Raw genomic sequence first — 20,501 nt, forward strand, 5'->3', positions numbered from 1 at the left:
TGCCCAGCATTTACCAACCTGTATAACTATATTGATTCACATACCCATATACGGCTCTATTTTGCTACATGCCACACGAGCCTTCGTCTGGACCCTCAATATAGGCTTTACAATACAAATTTTCCATTTTCGGTATTAAACTCTCGTCAAACTAACCATCAAGAGCAATGTGATTGGTCAAAATCGGTCTGCTACAATTATTGGGACTCTTATGCGTAGAAATTCCCCCAAAACGCGGTATTTCTAGGCATAACCGTCCCACTTTGAATTTTATAGCAAAATTCAAATTCTTTCGCAAAAACCAATTCCTGACTATAAAAAACACCCATTGCCTCATATTATTATGAAGAAATTATTCAAATTTGGCATAACCTTCACCAATACGGAGCAAAAATGTGCGAAAATCTTTAATCGCGTTTTTCTCGGTTTCATATTTTGGAACATGGGACATTTATGCGTATAACGGCAGTACTGGTACACTACAATATTTTCAAATGGGTTGAGCTTATAGCTTTCAGTTTTGCAAGAATCAAGTTCTTAAACTTCCACCACGTTAAATCCAGTTTTTTTTTGGTCTCTGCAAGACTGAAAAACATAGCCTCAAATCGTCAACATAACAGTCAAATTGAGTTACATATTCAAGTATTTTTCCACAAGTACTTCTTTCAAGTTATTTTTATATGTAGATCCTTTGTTTCCATTTGTTTCCGTTTCTTTTACATTTATTGAGAAATCTACTGTTCATTGGATTGTAGTTTTTTCTATGTTACAATTACTCTATATAAAAATATTTGGCAAGCTTAAAGAGGCTTTCACTCCTCCTATAATCAAGTTATAAGTCTACGGTGAACCCAGCATGCAAAAATGACAAACGCTAGAAGGATACGTTGGGTGATACATGTTGCTAGAATGCCGGACAAGCTTGCAAAGTTGGTTGTCGCCTCAAATCCGGCCAGTATAAGAATCGGGAGCACAGTGAGCACGGCCAGGTGAGTGATGGTCGCCGGCGAGGTAGAAAGAAGGTGCCCATGAGCTGGAGGTGGCGTAGAGTTAATAACGATGTTATGAAACTGCAATCTTGGCTGGCGATTTTGTACATTAATTTCAACGTTCGTTTGCTGTTGCTGTCAATTGGCAAGAATGTCAGGTAAAGCATTTTCACACAATATCCTCAATGCATTTACCGGTTATGCTCTCTCACTTTTTCTGGGGGCTTGCATTCGATGAAATCGGCAACATCTGTGAACATAATTTTTAAGATGTTTTGGTTGTTAGTATGTTAAATATACCGAGTTAATACTTACAGTTTTGTGAATGTCAAAATCCGCAGAAGTTTTGTGACACAGAACTTCGTAAAACATCCGTATTCGTGATCTTTGTCATCATTATTCCACCTGTCCTATCTGTTGTTTTATGCTTATGCTGACGTATGCATCCTGACGTAAGCAACACATCGGTTGTCAAAACGTCGTAACAAACTTGACGAAAGCAACATAACTTTTGGTAACACGTCGTAACGCACCCGACGAAAATAACAAGATAGTTTTCAGAACGACTTATCAATAGGTCGCATTGTCGTTTCTAAACGGAAAAAACGACTTAAAATCGTTTTTCATTCAAAAACATAATTTAAACATAAGAAAATGCATATAGAATACGCTACAATGATAAATGGTGTTGTTTTGTATTGTCCAAATGTATCCACATTGAATGGCTTAGTTGGTAAATAGGAATTAAAAATAAAGCTCGAAACTTCAGCATCGATTTTCTTGTTGAGAACATAATGTTACATTCGCCATATTGAAAAAGTGGTCTTGACTTTTACTGTGTTGAATTTTTTCAGCGTGTTTGTTTTTCTACACGCAAAAAAATTGTGCGGTAAAAACTACCATTTTAGGGGGTTAACTTAAGCGCTCGCACCGGCAATTTTCAGCAGACCAGAAATGCGCTTGATTTTACCATGTCCGTAGTCAAAATCAGACTGTTGTAATTTATTTCTGTCAAATGTACCAGTAATGTGGTGGGATGTACCGTAAACATAGTAAATTGGTCTGAAATTCCATGGTAGTTTCAAGAATGGGCGTAGTCAGCTAAAATAGTCATTTTTACTACAGAATTTTTTCCCGTGTACTGCTGGTGAAAGAAAAAAAAAGTCGCGAGTTCGAGATTGTCTGTTGTTTCAGTTTTAATTATTTATTTTCGATTTGGAAATACGTGTTTGGCTGGTTTAGCTCCGTTGCTGGATCCATAATAATTGGTAAGTAATCTGATTCGTGTTTGATTTCATCAATTAGCCAAGTAGTATTTTTTCTCTTAATAGATATAATCAACTCAACCGTAAAAGCTGCCGTTTTTTCCTCAACAGACTATCATCGGGAGAACCGGAACTGGAAAGTGAGCTGAATCGTGCCAATAGAATGCGTCGTCCCTATGCCTGCTTGCAAAAGCATCGGTTAAGGAAACCGGAACTTTTTGTACTTGTTCCGTTGAGGTTGCAGCTGCTGGTAAAGTTGAAAAGGCGTCTCAGCGGTTCGTGGGTAAAAAGATGAATTTCGGTGATACTATGCAAAGAATATTAATATCTGTGAGTAATGCACTTATGTGATCAATAATAATATTAACCATAATAATAAATGCGGTTTTTTTTTGACACGTATCTAAATGTTTTTTTTTCTAATTAAATAATTTTCATCACACTTTCTTTTATGGTATTAATGTAACAGAAGAGTACAGTATGTGGTTAAAATACTGTATAGCACAATAAACCAATAATTATACATACATTATCCGGGTTTTGAAAATAAATATGGTTTTACTGTTCATGAACAGTTTGTCTTACATTGGAATTGGCCAAAAATGGATGGTTTAGCTACAATTTGGTAAACCGTTCACGAAAAGTTTTGTTCGAGAAAATCTTTGTTTTCAAATGGTTACATAACTTAACCGCCCATTCCCCACATTGTTATTTGCTCATTTACCGTTCAGCAAACTGTGAAAACCGTTGGCCGTATGGGTGATTTATTGTTATTTTGCACTTTATACGATATTATAATGATGTGGTCGCAAATTGTTGTTGACAATACGGGAAACCGTTCTGATATGGTTCATAGTTATGCGGGAAATCAACACTGAGATTAAATCTCCATTTTTCGTGATCAAACGTCAACATCCCACCGCAAAATCGCTAGTGTTTGGAGGTGATTTATACCTCCAAATTGCGAAATAGGAAAGGAGAAGTGGATGAACTTGTGATTCATTTTTCTGTCAATTCTCATACAAAATCTACTTTTTCTCTGACATAAATTCACTCTAGGTGAACCACTTCCCCTGGCCTATTGAGTCCTAAAATGTTTAATGAATTCTTGTTTTTATTCAATAATACGAAAGAGCATGTTCTTGCAACTACTTTAGCAATTTTTCCAGCTCAAATAACGGCTATAACAAATTTAAAAATTGTTCCATATATGAACTTTGACACTTTTGATCATGTTTGACGTTCAATTTGTCGACAAAAATGCCACAGGGCTTTAAGTTTTAATACTGGGGTTATCAGGCCCATGACACCATATATCGATACACAGTGTTCTTCGTTGCCAGGATGTACCGGGCGATAAGCGAATATCGCCACTGTCAGTTGTAAGAATTGTGAAAATAAAGACCATTGTTTTGTTTAACTGTTTGCTGTGGTTTGATTATCAATTTTTGATATTGTTAAATAAGCTGATAATGTGCCAAATATTTGAAGCACGTTCAACATTTCGATGGTTTTGGAAGGAGAGTAAACATTAAAAGGCATCCTGCAAGCCTCCAAGCAAGCAATCAGTGATTTGATTGCGACACTCGCTCGATTATGGATCATAAACATTAAACAAAACTTCGCATTCTGATTGCACTCTCGATTCAAATTACCCGAAAATGAGTAAACACATGGAGATGTTGACTACGCTAAAAGTCGTCTCGTACCATGGGCCTGGGGGTTATTCCTATCTGTCATTTTGGAAAGGACACGGAAAACAAAATATTCGTGATCAAACGTCAACATACCAGCGCAAAATCGCTAGTGTTTGGAGGTGATGTTAACCTCCAAAATGCGAAATCATCAACTCCAACTTAGTTCTAATACCCACCGTTATATGAATTATTGTGGCGCGTCGATCGTCGCAAGTTTCTCGTTAAACAGTCAATATCCAAAAATATGAGTTTAAACCCAGGGGTGTGACAAAATCTCAAGAACAATAAAATTAATTATTGACTTTAACCAATGAAAATCATTTATAAATTGAGTAAACATGTGTTTTTAGCCTAAACATAAGTGTTTGGTATCAAAATTGGGACAGGTCTTTAAATAGAAGTAATAAACCATAGAAGAAGAATGTCGCTGTCGTCGCAGTAGGAACATCTTTTGCTGGCGGAGATAGGCGGGACTATAAATGTCAATGCGAAAATGTATGCAGTTTGACATTTATGTACCCAACATGTTTCTGAGCGAGAACAAAGGGAACACCAGCGACACTATTCTTCTATGGTTTATTATTTCTATTGGGCTTTAGGACCCTATTATCACCTCCAAGTTAGTTCTACTACCCTCCGTTATTCGTGATCAAACGTCAACATCCCACCGCAAAATCGCTAGTGTTTGGAGGTGATTTTAACCTCCGAATTGCCAAATAACCTCAAAATCATCACCTCCAAGTTAGTTCTAATAACCTCCGTTATATGAAATATGGTGGTGCGTCGATCGTTGCAAGTTTATCGTTAAACAGTCAATATGATGTATGGTAGCGCGTCGATCGTCGCAAGTTTCTCGTTAAACAGTCAATATTGTTTGCGCGAAGATCAGGCACACGGTTAAAAACGAAAATAATAATTAGCGTTGTAATTATTATACTTATAATATAATCCTATTTTATGCATTCTGAAGATTATGAAATAAGCATTCAGCTATTTCATTTTATACTTTGTCATGCATTTCCGCGACTTATATTTTGTCGGGCATATGGACTGTCTCTCACTATTCTTGAGACTTGTGAAATCAAACTTTTTCATTGATCGTAAGTTATCCACGCCGTCGCGCTGGGTCTCACCGCGTTTTCTTAGAAATCTCTTAGGTTTCCCGATAAATTTAAACATTTCCTCAAGTTAAAACCGTGTACTCGAGTGGTCATCGTGGCTGCACATCTGTTAACCGGGTTGCAAGCTAAAATCAAGGCAATTGTAAGGAAGGTTCCAGGATAATGGGCACTCCCATATCCTCGGCTATTCAACTTTCCTCCGAAATCGCTTCCAGAAGGATTTGCTCCCAAGGAAATCTAGTAAAAGTGCATGAATAAAAGCTGTTCCAAATCGTTCGATTCCAATTCAAAAATTAACAATAAACTATAAACTAAAATCAATAGTTAGTCAATTGTTTTTCAATAGTTTTACCGCTAGGTCACTTATATAGGTCACCTATTTAGTGAGCTATATGAGCTTATGAATACCGTCGTTGGGGGTGAGAATGGGTCAAAAAGGGATATGTACGATTTATTTATTAAATAACTATTGCAACTCAATAAACTTCAAATTTGGTGTGTATGTACTTTGAAAAATATTGATGAAATGCGATGCAAACAAGACGAAAAGATATCTAAGATGTGTCATAGGTATAATAAACCCACACTCAAGATAATGTCCTCATTTGATTCATGTGCCAACCCATATGGATTTTTGCAATGTGGGTTTACAAATGGAAAGTATGTGCGACATCAATGGACTGTCGCCAATCTTTATTTCCATTGAATGTATGATTACTTCTTATCCTATCCATAAACCAGACACATACTTTACATGGGCGCCTTCAATGGAGTATATTGATCGAACAAATCGTTTTAATGATCTTTTTGGATTTCCTTGTTTTCAAATCCAATAATGAGTGAAAATAAAGAAAAGTTTATTTTACAGATGGATATAGACATTACTCAAAATTTATTTGTGGTAGGATAAAACAATGAATCAGAGAAAGCAGTAGAACCAAATGATCCAGAAATTACCATGTTTTTGGGCAATATTGGTATGCATTTCATCTCTGTGGGCAGCGAGGTGGACGGTTCATCGATCGGTAATTATCCATGACTGTATCATTAATCTGATGAAATCCATTATCTCTATCTGTATAGAAGTAAATATAAGTCAAAACCATATTACAGTATTGATTTTGTTTTGCAATATTACCTTCAGATACAAAATAAAAATGCAGTTTATCAAGATCACTACCACGAAACTTTTAACGGATGCCATATTTGTTTGCACAATGTGCTTCAGAAGAATGTATAACTTGCACATAATTTGAAAATGTTTCAAATGACTTATATGTGCTGCAAATAGAAGGTATTTAAGGTATAGTGAGTATGTGGCACAAATAAAACAAATGATTTTGGAAATTTGAGCAATGTATGTGCAAATCCTCATGAATTCAAAGGAGCTATTTTCTTGAGTGCACTTAAAGGGTTTATTAAAGTGAACTCTCGTTGATAATTTTGTTTATGCTGTAATCTGTAATTCTTAGTAGTTTTAAGTATACCATCATTGGGGCTTGCTATTGCCTGTTGATAGATTCAAGTAAATAAAATAAAAAAAAATAAAATAGAGGAACGATCAAACCAAAAAATTGAAGAGCTATGATAAAAATGTAAATCCAACATTTATCGTCAAGTTTACATTAATTTTCTTGTTTTTTCCCTCAAACTGTCTTCAAAGTCATTCCCATAAAGCCTATTCAGTTTCCCCAAAGGTGTACTGAAACATCTTTTTTTTTTTTTTTTCCCAACATTACATTTATTATTTCTTATATCTATATAACACTATCATCCTTATTTGGTAAAACAAATCTAAGATTTTAAACAGTGATTATTTTAAACCTTAGCCAATAGTTAAATTTCAATGCGACATTCCACGATCAATACATTTCAGGCAGATGTTGACGTCATTATCCCAGTATTCCAGCGATCCAACTCAGTTGTACTTCCGTGAGATGTTTCTTTAATATAAAAACACTGACCAATAATTAAATTTAAAATTTTAAGATGTTGCTTCGCACGAAGGACGGTTGCTGGTTTGAGAAGTTGTTAAAATGCGTTGCATTGTTATTCAATGCACGGAATACTCAAGTAGACTTGTTTGATGTTTCAGAGATGTTGTATTTAGAAAGAATAAACACATCTCAATGAAAAAAAAGGAACATCCGGCACCGTAAAATGTCAAAAAAAGTAGACTTGCAATTTTATTTACTATAGCTCTTGCTTGACCCAATCTCACCCCCATTTTTTATGTTTTAGACACCGTAGCGAAAAAAATGAATTTTTTGTGGAAAAAACAAATAGATTCCGGAAAATACGTGTGAAGTGTAATGAAAAGACCTTCAACCTTCTACTAATATAACGATAGCATAGCATAGACTGACTGTACATGTCAATGGTTGCTACTCCGTGATTGATCGGAACTGGTAAGAATTGCACTACGATTCAAATGAATAAGGGATGGGAGTTTCCGCTTACTCTCGAAGTGTAATTTTAGCAGATCTAATATTATTGATCGATAACAACGGCGCCGGCCAAGTCCTTACAGTCAGTTGGGATGGGGAAGGAATGTTAGGGTGTAATTATTGTTGCTTCTAGAGACCGAGAATACCTCTGCATCTCCACAATCACCACGGGAAGGGGATTTATTAGTGAGGGAGGAAAAGATCTGGGAGTCACCTCTGGTCGGTGATGCGATCCATGGACAAGGGGGAAATATACGACATGTATTTAAAGCTAGTTTTGTATTTTTGTCTCGAGAAGTTTTTGGAAAAAATACGTCAACATCTATAATGTCGAACAATTCAAAAGACGTTTTTATTAATGACGAAAACTGAAAATTGCATGTATACATTTTAACCTCTATGAAACAGGAATAATGCCGACACTTGTAGTGACGAACCATACATAGTTTGTTTGAAAATTACATATGAGTATTACTGTGCATTTTGTCTCGATATGGTAGAAGTTTTAGAAAATACGTCAACATTCACAATGTCGAACAATTCAAGAGATAATTTTTAATAATGTCAAAAAGAGAAAAATATATGCATATTGAAATTGTATAAGAAAAAAGCATAATGCCAACACTTATAGTGACGAACCATACAAAGTTTGTTTCAATATTACATAAAAGTTACGCTTTCAAGAAAAAATGTGTTATCATAAGCATGAAACGAACTCACCAGTTGGTAATCCATTCTCGACTGAACACAAAACTGACAGCAAAACTTCTTGACGTCCCGAAAACGAACCGTCTTGCTTGGGCCTTCCCAAATACGTACCCAGCAAGACTCTCCAAAACAAGGAAACAAAAAAAAAACAAAAATTCTCCGGCGACGAAAACACGCGCGAATCCGTCAGCAAAATTAATCGGACGACGCAAAACAGAACCGTCCTGCTTGGGCTTCACATAGCAGTACCCAGCAAGATGCTCCAAAACAGGGAAAAAAAATTCTCCGGCAACGAAAACACGCGCGAATCCGTCAGCAAAATAAATCGGACGACGCAAAACCGAACTCTTCAACCTTCTACTAATATAACGATAGAGGTTAAAGTACATGTGTGATACTTTGCACAAGAGAAATTTAATGTTGTAAATTTTATCTAGTCTCAACATACAAGTTTATTGTTATAGTAAACAAAAACTACTATTTATAAAAACGTGATGAATTACGTGTAATAATATGTTCCCTAACATATGAATTATTATTTTATGAATTATGTTTTTCCGTTTTGACCGTTTTTGGTACTTTCAAATTATTTTTAGCTAATCTTTCCAATTCGATTCAGCTATTATTTAACAATTGTTGGATGTCCTGTTTTCAAGGGAAAACTTATGGATTTTCCAAAAAGGTTATTTGATTTGTTCGGTGATCGTCAGTAATAACTGCAAAAGAGTTCGCGTGAGCCCATTTAGCAAAAAGAATAGTACACACATTTTTGAGGCAAAAAAGAGTACATGTACTCTGAAAAGAGTACGTCTGGTAACCCTAATCGACAGACAATCAGTGTATTCAGTTTGTCAACTAGCTTATAGCGATGAACGTTTCAAGACAAGCTCTCCACTATATCTGCTAGCAATCACCGGTCGTCGATAGATATTTCGGTTCTTTTCTGCTAAAGAAAGATCCGATTGTATATCAAAGACTATGGCTCATGCTTTTCAATACAGCTGAAAAAACAAGAACTACTTGGTAACTACTTGGTGCTAAATAGTATGTAACTATGAGGCGGACCGGAAGGTTTGATGAGCAATCCCCACACCCATTCGTGGTTATTCCTCGAGTGGAGTGAGAGGAATCGAGAATGGTCACTTCGCTCTCGAATGAACCTTTTGTTGCGATTCCGAGAGTCGACTCGAATGAGGTGACAAGTTCATTTTCATGCGAGCGACAAAGCGGTAGGTGAGACGACTGGTTCATTTCACAGCGTTCATTCGGAGAACTGTCAAATTACAAATGTTTCTCGACAACGCTGCGATAAGGGCGTATTAATTTATTACTGCTTATAAAATATACTTGAAATTGAGTTAATTTCCTAATTTTTCAACTCAAACCAAGCTATATTGCAAAAAAATAAATAAATTTCATTTTTGAGGATGACTTACATAATAATCAGAGAGTTTTTAACGTTTTTATTCATTGATAGGTTGACACAATCCAATTTCATTATGTGGCCCTTTTCCAAGTGCGATGTTGTTTTGATTCGTTTCGCTTCGGTCGGTTAGTTCAGTGATGGAGACAATTTGAATGGAAAAGGAGAAATTTGGAAAAAAATGCTGTCGTTTCGGAATTCCTTCGCGGATCGTTTCCAAAAATTCCGCCGGCGATTTCATCCAAGGATTCCCTCCAGGAGTTGATCCGGGTATTTTCTACAGGAATTCTTCCGTGTTTTCCCTCCGGGATAATCCTCCATCTAATCCTGCAAGGTTCCTCCAGGAATCCAGAAAATTTCCGGCATCCCTCCGAAGTTCCTCTGGTAAGTCCACCAAAGTTCTTTTAGGGAATCCTCCGGAGTTGTTCCACGAGCTCCATTGCAGTTCCTCCAAGAATTTCTTCGGGAGTTGCACGGATTCTTTCGGGAGGTTATCCATAAATCATCCTTGGAGTTCTTCCAAAAAATCCTTCAGGAGTTCTTCTAAACATTTCTGAGGAGTTCCTTCTCGGAAATTTCTCTAAGAGTTTATTCGGGAGATCCTCCCAAAATTGCGAAGTAAACCAGAAATTCCTCCGATATTCCTATAGCAATTCCTTCAAGTATTTCTCCAAGAACTTCTCACTAATATTTCCGGGAAATCTTCCGAAAATTTATCGGTAAGTTTATAATAGAATAAGAGAAATTATTGGTGGAACTATTTAAGAAATTTCTGGAATATCCGAAAAAATATGGCGAAGAAGAAATTCTTGCAGGAACTCCCGCAAAATTTGTTGAATGAACATCGGAAACATTCTTTGAGAAACTCTCGGGAGTACTGTCGAATCAATTTTTGGTGAAACTTCCGTATAAATTCCTGGAGGAATAATAAGAATCCTTGGAGGAAATGTGTTGGATTTCCGGGAAGAACACTAGATTGATCCTTGATGGAACTTCCTCCCGGAATTTCGTTAATATTTTCCCCAAAATTTCTTGGAGGAATTCCCGGAGTAATGCCCTGTGGAATTTTTCAGAGGAGGTACTGTGAATTGCATTCAAGAAATTTATATAGGAATTCTCGGAGGAATTTCTGGTGTACTTAGGAATTCTTGGAGGAAATTTATACAAATTCTTGGGGAATTTTCCGCGAAGAGACCCTTTATAAATTCTTGTAGGAACTCTTGAAAGGATTTCTGGAGGAATTCCCGGTATGATTCCAAGAGAAACTCCCGGGGAGGTTTTGGAAGGAACTCCCAGGGTCATTTTTGGAGGTATTCCAATGAATTTCCTGAAAGAACTCTGGGCAAAAATTTTTAGAAGGATATGTCATTGTTTATTTGGAATTATGACTAGTATTATTGCTCGTTATACGTACATTAAGTACATATTTTCGTGATTTTGTCCACGAATTTATTCAGAATCTAATTCAGATATTTACTCATTCATCCTCAAACATCAGTTATTACTCCCAAGATCAAATCTTAAATTATCTTCTTCAGGATTTCATTCAGTAATTCTTATACGAGCATTCTATGGATTTACTCCAAGAATTTTGTGTAAGATACCTTCAAGAATTCAAACTGGAATTTTGCTATATCCAGAAACTTGTCCAAAGATTCCACCAGGAATATCTTTAGATTTTTTTTAAATGTTCTTATTGTTTATAAACTTTTATATCCCCAAGCAATAATTTCTGAAGGAATTGTTGAGAAATTTCTGGGAGAAATCATAATAGGTTTCAAGAAGAAATTTATATAAAAATTGATGGAAGAATAACTGGAAAATTCGGTGTAGAAACTTCGAGAAGAATTCTTGTAGGCTTTCCTGTAAAAAATCCGAAATGATTTTTTTTTTAAACGAGTAAACGGTTTTTTTAAGTACTCCTGTACTGCCCATAAAGGCATAACTGTCCCATATTGAAATAGTAGGCATTGCGAAAATTGTGCTCAAAGTTTGAGTTCTGTATTCTCATACAAATGTTCATCATTTTCTAGTACATTTATGCATGCCATATTTATTGAGTACCACCGCAAAGTAAACTCATTTTGATTCTATTGATCAGCATAAAATATAATCTTGAACACAACCCACGTTTTGCAATTGGTATTCGAGTTGGAAGTTCATATAGAGACTGTTATGCCTTTATTTTTTAATATGGGACTACACCAGCTTCATATTTTTCCGCAACTTTTCCGAACAAAGTGTGTTAATTTTTATATGCATAGTAAAGTACATATTAAAACATGAATGTTGCGATGAAAAAAAGTGTTGGTTCGAAAATCCATATGGGACAGTTATGCTTTTATGGGCAGTGTAGGAATCTTTGAATGATCTGCTAGAGTAACTACTACTACTAGAGACATCAGAGAAAATCTTGAAAAATTCCCTAGGACAATTTTGAAATAATCCTAGTGAATATTGCTTGATTTAGTTGCGTTGAATTTGCTGAAGCAAACTTTGCGAAAGCCCTCTTATCCATTGAAAATCTCTGGAGGAATTTATAGAAGAATAAGTGGGGGATCTCTGGAGAATGTTTTGGAAGGATGCCAGGAAGAGTCACCGAGAGTATTCCTATTCATTCAAGGAATCTGAGAAGACGTTCCTGATGAACTATTCGCTTAAAGGACTCTAAAGGTATCTCTAGAAGGTTCACTGCAAGGATAAAAGGGAAAAAATGATTCCTCGGAATATTCTTATAAATTTTAAAAAGGAATTCTCAAAGTACAGGGCTGCCACACTCTCGGGAAAATCTGTAAATGCGGGAAAAGTGGGTAATTGAACAGTGGGAAATTTGCAGGGAAAGGTCGGAAATTTCATTTTCAATCGGGAAATTCAGATAGAAATGAGATTGCACCAGAATTTTTAAAAACTTTGTGTGTCAATTAAAATTATTGATATTAGAGACAATATTAATACTTTTACAAACTGTTAGCATGTAAGGTATTACAAACTGTTAGCATGTAAGGTATGGTGGGGTAAGTTGTTCCAAAACAATCAATAGTTAACTTCATCTTTATATTGAGCTAACGTGAATAAGGTAATTATTTTTTTGTGGTTAACAAATAAGAGACTTATGTAGGTACTTCAATTCGTTATTTATTTCGATTTTTCTGATTTTTATATATTGTATATGAAAGACTTCTCAAATTGCGCCAAATGACCCAAACCATGTTTTTTGTTACATAGTAACTAGAACATTTTGGAGAAAATTCATCCATTTTATAGACATAAGTTATACAGAAGTACTGTAGGATTTTTCCTAACTATGTTTTCGAAAGACATCCGTGATTTGAAATGAAAATATTTGCACAGACAAACAGACGTCTAACTCTCACCATTGTCCATCGACCATCTTTTCAACGGTCGATTCAAAAATATGGTAGGTGGCCAATGCGCTCGCATCGTTTTTGTCAATATTTGGCGTTTAAACACTACCGCCATCTGTTGGCCCGTCGACTAAAAACACCGATTTTAGCATTGGGAGTACATATCCTCATGACTATGGTTTTGATCGAGATTTGTTCTAAGTGTTACGTCTGTTTGTCTGTGATATTTGTATCATCTGTCTAGAACAATTGATAAGGTCCGATAACGTACGATAATATGATTTCAATTGGAGAATTGGTATACAGTGAAACCTCCATGAGTCGATGTTCCATGACTCGATATCGACTCATAGAACCATACAATAAACAAAATTTCATGGTTACTATGATGGTCCCTTGAAACAGCTTCCCAAGGGCATTTGTTCCATGACTCGATATTTCCATGAGTCGATGGTCCCTTCAATATCGACTCATGGAGGTTTCACTGTATTTTGCTCTTTTGCAATTTAGCTTAGATAAACCATCAAAAATTTGTTTTTGAATTTTGCAATATTGATTTTTTTATCCGAGAAACTGTAAAAAAACTTTTAGGTAAAATTTTAAAATTTGTCTCCGGTAAGTTTGGCAAATTTAAGTTAGGAATGAAAGAAAGTTAAAGGAAAACAACATTTGAGGATATTAAAACTTATTCAATTACGCATAATCAGATTGCCAATATATGATATTAATAATTCCTAGATATATGAGAACATCCTGGAAAATGCAAGAAAAACCATTAGAGCACACTAAGAATTGCTCAATTAAAAAAAAAAAATCTACAAGATTTCTATTGACTTCTTCATATATTTTCATATTTGTACCTTTTAAAACTATTCTCAAATTTTAGCCATGGAATAATAATAAAAACACCTGAAAACAGTTTAGGCTTAAGCTAAGTATGCTGTTTCGCTCAAGAAAAGTAAAGAAATTGCTTGACTGAATGGGTCAAGATATTTCCTACAGAGCCCCATTTGAAATGACATTTCTGCGTACTGCGATCAAAGAAGTGTGGTTTTCTTGACCATCCCATGCGAGTAATTTTACACGCATCGAGATAGGTGATTACTTTTCTTGTCAGCAGCAAATCAGCTTTTAGATAGTATTATATTTCACAACACTCAGTTTCACGACAATATAACATTTTACTAAAAATAAAATGACACTCTAAGAATAAACCAAGGATATAACCAGGAATTACACCAAAAATACCTCTAAAAATTGCTCTGAGTATTTCCTAAAAAATTCCTACATGGATTTCATTTAGTATTCTGGCATTTCCCGAGAATTCATCCAGAAAGACGTTCATCCAAATCTCGTTTTCGGGATTTTATAGGAATTTACCCAAGATTTCTAAAATAGATTCCTTACGAAGATGTTCAAGGATCTGGCAGAATTTTATAAATTTCCAGGGATTGAACCCTGAGAAAATTGAGAGAATTTCTCACGTATCGCTCTCCGTAACTATCATAACATGCTGCACATTATGAGAGACTGTTTATCGTATACTGCTACAACTTTGATCAGATTGGGGGGATAGTAGTGCATGATAAAACCCCTCTAAACATGCTCCAAGCCTGGGGGACACTATTGCTATTGGAAGTTCGTGGATTGTATATCATGCAAGTGAAGAAAAACACCTATCCCCAACGGTTAACAAGCGAGAAAAATGGATTTTATCATTGCTCTCTCTTTGGGGCTCTCGCTCGCTGCTTCCATTTATCAGACTTGTTACACCTTGCGATACAATGACGATCGTGGACCGCAACAGATGGGATGTATTTCTTTGCTTGCTTTGATCGTGCTTCATTCTCAAATGAGAGCGAATCCTGCATTGCCTGTAAATTTCTTCTAAACAACATTTTTTTACATAACCGAAATTGACAGGGGATCTTTCAATAATTCTTCAGTGATTCCATTTGGTTTTTTTTTCAGGAAGAACTCCAACACGTAGAGAATTGACAACTATTCAAAACAATAGTTATATTTGTTGTTTTTAACAAACGAAAATTGAGCAGATGAGTCTAACCCCGTCGCTTGCGGTGCGGATCAAATTCATTCGCTAATTAGACGCAAGGACATATTACAGATTTTTAATGTATTATAGTGAATTGTAACACATAGAAGTGTAAATAAACTACGCTTTTTGAAAGCCATAGTCGTTTTTGTTCATTTCAAAATAAGGCTGATACAAATATTATTTTTCTTTTATGTAACCCCCCCCCCCCCCTTCAAAAATCCGAAAATTTTGAAGGGAAGAAAAAAAATTCATCATATTTTTTACATCAGTTAGTTTTTTTTTATTTTTAGAGTAAAAACCACGTAAAATAATGATCCAGATGACGATTGGAAAAAGTTTAACAACCATCGTTAAAAATAAAAATTCGAAAAAATTACTTTTTTTTTCAATATTTTTTTTGTTCCTTATTTATTTTTATCCCCCCCTCGTACCTTCCAAGTGGTCTCGGACATAAAAGAAAATTAATATTTGTATCAGCCTAAAGGACAATAAAAAGAGAGGGGCCAGGAAGAATAAAAAGGTTTAATATTTCAAATAAAAAAACTATAATATCAACAAATAACAGACCATTGTTTTAAAAATGGAAATTTTTATTTTAATGAAAAAATATTGTTGTTTCAAAAAATAAATTTTCAAATCAAAAATCTATTTTGTTGAATCACATTGAACCCAGCTGTCAAATTCAACAAGAAATATTGTTGAACCAAATTGCTAGTAGTTATTAAAACAATGAAACGTCTAGAACTTTTCAGCATTTTTAAACAAAATCCACAAGAAATTGGTAAAACAACTAATAGAATAAGTAGTTGCTGAAATTTTAGAAGAATATTGGAAGTAATAGTACAATTCCAAAAATATCTACTATTCCCAAGAAATAATTCAAGGCAATTTATAAACATGTTGCTTAACTAGCATTTTATAATAGCCACATCAGTTGAATTAGGGTATGTGTTGTATAAAGTGACGATCAAACGTTGAATATAACCTTGGCATCGCTTCAGTTTCTCATTTGTATGTGTTTTTGAAAGTTGATTGAATAAGAGTTTAAACAACGTTGGTTATGGATACATATTATCTTACAACCTCTTGATAATAATAGAAGAAGATCTGTTACAAACAAATTAAAAGTTGTTGTTCCATATGAGACACATATTTGATTTACAATGTTTAGCAACACTTGGAATACCACTTAAAATGCTCAACACGGCAGTCAAGTAATGTTTTCCTCGAAATATTTTTAGAGGGGTGATTTTCATGAATAATTTATCAGGAAATCTAGCAAGCAAGAATTATTCTTATGACTATTAAGGGCCTCATAATCCTTGAATGAATTCCAGAAGGAATCACTGGAGTAATACCTTATAGAAAAAATATAAGAGCAATTCTGTAATAAAACCAATAATCTTCAATTTCTCAGGAAATTGCACGAAGCACGCTAGACAGGACGCAATCATCTACGCCACAAAACGGTTGGCCAGCGTTCTATCACAACCTCTTCTGGAGGAACCATGAAAGAAATCCGAAGGAATTTCCCGAGAAGCTCTGAAGGTATTTTCGAAAGAGCTCCGCATAAATAACCGGAAAAATTTGAAGCAATCTATGGAGGAACTTCTGAAGAAATTTTTAGAGGAACTGTCGGGGGATTCTTGGAGGAACTCCCGGAGTAATTCCTGGAGGAACTTCCAGTGGAATCCTCTTACAAAGAAATTCCTGAAGGAACTCGAAAAGAAAATCCTGTAGTAAAATCTGGAAGGATGCGATGTGACTGCTGTAGGAACTCCGAAGGAATTATTTAAGGAACAACGGAGGAATCTTTGAAGGAATTTCCAGTGGCTCATCAGAGGAATCCCTGGAGGAGTTCTTGAAGAAATCATTTAAAGAACTCCTGGAATAACCCCTAACGGAATTTCTGGAGTAATTCCCGAAGTAATGGCTCGTAGAATTCCTGGTACTTGTTGTAAAAATCATGGAATCTCCGGAGAAATTATTAGTGGAGTTGGAGGAAAACTTAAGCAATTTTTGGAGGAACTCTTGGGATGGGAGTCCTCGGTAATTCTTGGAGAAGCTCATGAAGTAATTTTTGTATGAATTTTCGGGGGTGCTTACAGAGACTTTTGGGAGAATTTCCTGAATAAACCGGATGAACTCCGGTAAATTTATGGAGAAACTGTGGAGTAATATGCGATGGAATTCCAGGAAGAACTCTTGATGAATTTCTGGTGGAGCTTCAGATGAACTCCAGGAAAACACCGGGAAAAAATCCCGGAAAAGCTGCAGAAAAACCCGACCGAAATTCGAAGGTATTCTCGATGGAGTTTCGGACAAATTCCCAGAGGAACTCTTAATGAATTATTCGAGGTACTCCGGCGGAATTCCCAGTAGAGGTTCAGCGGAATCGCTGGATGCAATCCAAATGAATTGCTGGAGGAACTCCGGATGAATGTCTTAACTCTAGAGGAACCCTGAAATTATCCGTGGAAGAATTTCGAAGTGTATGTTGACGCACATCGCTGAATTTAAATTTTAATGGATCTTTTTCACATTTCCTTCAAAATTTCACGTATCTAATTCTTTACGAATATAATGAGGGTTTTCTAACAACAGAAATTGCAGGGTTTGTACTGAATCATATCTATATTGGATAAACCGATGTACAATTTTAAAGGTAAATAAATAAATAAAATAATTTTGGGATAAGTAGCTTCTTTTAATAAATCGCCGAAAAAGTCTCGAAAATTTTATTTTTTTGTGTATGTGGACAAAAGAACATGATAAATGACCACGTGATTTATGGGCATCCCCCAAGGAATCTCTGCAATGTATTTGAATTATTTCTTTCTTTTCTGTTAAAATCACCTGAGAAAACCTCAAAGAAATTGCTACAGTAGTCATTAACTGCAAAAATCTAGATATTAATTGATTCCTCGAGACAACTAAAAAAAGCGGGAGGAATTACTGGAATAATACTCGTAGAACTTTTGTTGAGTTATTATAAGAATACCTTGAATAGCTCCCAATGAAACACATGGTGGAATGATCTCTGAGGGATTTCCTGATGAAAATTTGAGGAAATCCCAAGACGTGTTCCGGAAATTCATGGTCCAACTCGTTAAAGGTAATCCTGGAATAACGTCTTAGGAACACTCCGGTATTAAAAAACATAAGATACAAATAAAACGATAAGATACAAACACATTGCAAAACAACTAGAATCAAACGAATAACTAGAGCTGCACTCACGAAGATCAAAAGAAAAATCATTCAACGCACCCAAGTATTGATTTTCAGATTCTCATTCAAAGTTAAACTATAATTTGTAGACGGCACAAGCTTCTGATTTACTTTTTGCTTATGAATAGGTCATATATTATAAGTTTAAAGTCCCCGATTTGATGAAACATTTCTTTTTTGATTTTTTTTCAAATTTAAACAGCAACATTTTTCAAAATCTAGCCTAAAATTGAGGCTGAATTTGTGAAGACTTATTTTGAAGATGACTCCGGCAATTGAACCTATTACACTGCGGAACACGGTTTTGTCTCAAGCACCAAAATACAGCTATTCACTCAATTAAGGATTGCTGATTCCATTGCCGTTTTTAAAAATATCATAGCACATCTAGTTTTCGAGAAATTGTCTGTTGAAAATGTAAAAATTGACTATTTCAGCCAACTTGTATGCAAGTTTGCCGACATGTAAGGCAATTTATTTTCTTAATTTGCCACATAATTCAATCTCAATGTGTATAAAAATACTTATCGATAAAGTTTATAATACTTTCGATGCGGAGAAATTATTTTTTGATGGTTTGAAAAAGTATTGTATTTTCCCATATGAGAGAAACGAAGAATGTTGTATGGAAACAGCAAACATGTCGAAAAAATCGGTTTAATCTAAATTTAATCGCGCAATTTCAACCAAATTTAATCTAAATTGAAAGTTTAAGTGCAAAATAGCATGCTTAATGGGTTAAATAACAAAAAAGTTTGATAAACCATACTTTAAATTTTATGTAAACATCAATGAAATCAGAGTTTTATATAAATTTGGCGACCTGTAGCTAAAAATTGTGACATGCTGGAACATTTCTTGAAATGGTATCAGATTCAGCAACCCCAAATCTACTCGAGACACATAATTTGAATCCTTGAGACACGCAAAAATGTCATTTTTGTTACGCTGTGTTATTACTCTCTTTTCAAATTTTCTTTTACCAAATATTTTTTATGAAATGTTCATTTATATTATTGGTCAAAATTTGAGGTCATTCATCGATATCATATATAACTTAAATTTTTCAAATAAACCTAAAAAAGTAAATATTGAAAAATAACGAAGTTATATGTATTGAACAACAATTCTTGACTATTGGTATGTTTTTTTTAATTATCTTTAGAAAAGAGTATATTTGCTTAAAAAAAGTTAAAAAAAATACGTATTATGGTTTTGATCAGCTTAACGAAAGCATTTTCGTCTTTTTTTCCAAGGGCAAATCGTTCTAACCCAGAATATTTTTTTTTTCAGTTAAAATTATAACGAGATTTTAAGATAATACATATTTGAGCTCATTAGTGGAATACCTATAATTAAATGAAAACCGAATTAACTACTATTTAAACTTTAAATTAAAGATTGAAATTTTTTAATATCGATAGTTCTCAGAAATAATTAAATAAATTGCTGAGCAGTTTCCAAGTTTTTTTTTCATATCATGTAGAGATACTTTTACTATTGATAGGCAATTGATTAGAAAACAGCGCATTTCTTCAATCAAATCATGAAGTATTAGAACAATTCACGTTTATGATTTAATCAGCCTAACGAAAACATTTTCGTCTAACTTTTCTTAAGGGCATTTTCTACTAACCAAGAATACAAATTTTCTTTATGAAAATTGTAACGAGTTTTAAAGCCAACTTTTTAAGATAGATATTTTTCAAAAATCTTTTTTTTATAAATCGTGTAGAGATTTCTCTAGGAGAGCATTATTTTCGTCTTTTAATATTGTCCCATTTTTATCCGATTAGCTTATGGTCAGTCATTTGGTAGGACTTCAGCAATTATTCAAATATGACTTCCATCTTTTTTTAGGAATTTTAATCCCCTAAGCCCCCCCCTTCTTTTACACTTTTTTCCAATTTCAAATACACGCACATGTCACACTTTCATAAACCAATCGCTCCCCCCACTCATATGATGGACGGCATTTTGGAATGATCCCCAATGTTATTCTCTTATATGCATGAAGTAAACGGGGTGAGAGAAGTGTGGGGTCTGGATTGGCGTAGCGGTAAACGTGTAGCTATTTAGCAAGACCAAGCTGAGGGTCGTGGGTTTGAATGGATCCCACCGGTCAAGGATCTGTTTTTTGAAGGAAATGTTCTCGACTTCCCTGGGCATAGCATATCTTCATGCTTGCCGCATGATAGA

At 34.9% G+C, this 20,501-nt stretch overlaps 1 long non-coding RNA gene across 1 annotated transcript; it reads right to left on the minus strand.

Moving 5' to 3' along the window:
- Positions 1–694: 694 nt before the first annotated feature.
- Positions 695–1,531, minus strand: LOC110675324. The gene is made up of 2 exons (XR_002499373.1): positions 1,305–1,531; positions 695–1,239 (listed from the first exon to the last, which is right to left on the minus strand). It is a non-coding gene; the product is annotated as an uncharacterized LOC110675324 (long non-coding RNA).
- Between the last annotated feature and the right edge of the window lie 18,970 nt (positions 1,532–20,501).

The sequence above is a fragment of the Aedes aegypti genome, chromosome 2 (genome assembly GCF_002204515.2).
Source record: "Aedes aegypti strain LVP_AGWG chromosome 2, AaegL5.0 Primary Assembly, whole genome shotgun sequence".
Taxonomy (NCBI): Eukaryota; Metazoa; Arthropoda; class Insecta; order Diptera; family Culicidae; genus Aedes; species Aedes aegypti.